This window comes from Osmia lignaria, unplaced genomic scaffold (genome assembly GCF_051020975.1).
Source record: "Osmia lignaria lignaria isolate PbOS001 unplaced genomic scaffold, iyOsmLign1 scaffold0003, whole genome shotgun sequence".
In the NCBI taxonomy this organism is placed as follows: Eukaryota; Metazoa; Arthropoda; class Insecta; order Hymenoptera; family Megachilidae; genus Osmia; species Osmia lignaria.
This window is the reverse complement of record NW_027478160.1, coordinates 8,278,879-8,280,530: the sequence shown is the minus strand read 5'-3', so window position 1 is coordinate 8,280,530 and position 1,652 is coordinate 8,278,879.

Genomic DNA, 1,652 nt, shown 5'->3' with positions numbered 1-1,652 from the left:
TTCCTACAATTTATGTTCTATGATATTTTTTGATCAGATGCGTAGTTCTCGAGATATATCAAGATATTTAAAAGTTCCGAAGCCGCACCAACATAATAGAGATACAGAAACACCGTGGCCCCTCTCTTTGAGATAACTCTGCACTATTGCGAGCTGTAAATGCCACTTCCAGCTTAGCTGTGCAGAAGAAGAACAACAAGAAGAAGAAATATCTCGAAATATGTCCGTCAGGCCCCTTCCCTTGAGATATATCTGCAAATATCTCGGAAACGAAGCGAGCTATGGCAAAATGTTTAGAGATCTTTTTTGTAGAGAATTATGTTTGCTACAATTTATGTTCTATGATATTTTTTGATCAGAAGCGTAGTTTTCGAGATATATCGAGATATTTAAAAGTTCCGAAGCCGCACCAACATAATAGAGATACAGAAACACCGTGGCCCCTTTCGTTGAGATAACTCTGCACTAGTGCGAGCCGCAAATGCCACTTCCAGCTTAGCTGTGCAGAAGAAGAACAACAAGAAGAAGAAATATCTCGAAATATGTCCGTCAGGCCCCTTCCCTTGAGATAAATCTGCAAATATCTCGGAAACGAAGCGAGCTATGGCAAAATGTTAGGAGACCTTTTTTGTAGAGAATTAAGTTTCCCACTTTTTATGTTCTATGATATTTTTTGATCAGATGCGTAGTTCTCGAGATATATCAAGATATTTAAAAGTTCCGAAGCCGCACCAACATAATAGAGATACAGAAACACCGTGGCCCCTCTCTTTGAGATAACTCTGCACTATTGCGAGCTGTAAATGCCACTTCCAGCTTAGCTGTGCAGAAGAAGAACAACAAGAAGAAGACATATCTCGAAATATGTCCGTCTGGCCCCTTCCCTTGAGATATATCTGCAAATATCTCGGAAACGAAGCGAGCTATGGCAAAATGTTAAGAGACCTTTTTTGTAGAGAATTATGTTTCCTACAATTTATGTTCTATGATATTTTTTGATCAGAAGCGTAGTTTTCGAGATATATCCAGATATTTAAAAGTTCCAAAGCCGCACCAACATAATAGAGATACAGAAACACCGTGGCCCCTTTCTTTGAGATAACTCTGCACTATTGCGAGCTGTAAATGCCACTTCCAGCTTAGCTGTGCAGAAGAAGAACAACAAGAAGAAGAAATATCTCGAAATATGTCCGTCAGGCCCCTTCCCTTGAGATATATCTGCAAATATCCCGGAAACGAAGCGAGCTATGGCAAAATGTTAAGAGACCTTTTTTGTAGAGAATTATGTTTCCTACAATTTATGTTCTATGATATTTTTTGATCAGAAGCGTAGTTTTCGAGATATATCGAGATATTTAAAAGTTCCAAAGCCGCACCAACATAATAGAGATACAGAAACACCGTGGCCCCTTTCGTTGAGATAACTCTGCACTAGTGCGAGCCGCAAATGCCACTTCCAGCTTAGCTGTGCAGAAGAAGAACAACAAGAAGAAGAAATATCTCGAAATATGTCCGTCAGGCCCCTTCCCTTGAGATAAATCTGCAAATATCTCGGAAACGAAGCGAGCTATGGCAAAATGTTAAGAGACGTTTTTTGTAGAGAATTATGTTTCCTACAATTTATGTTCTATGATATTTTTTGATCAGAAGCG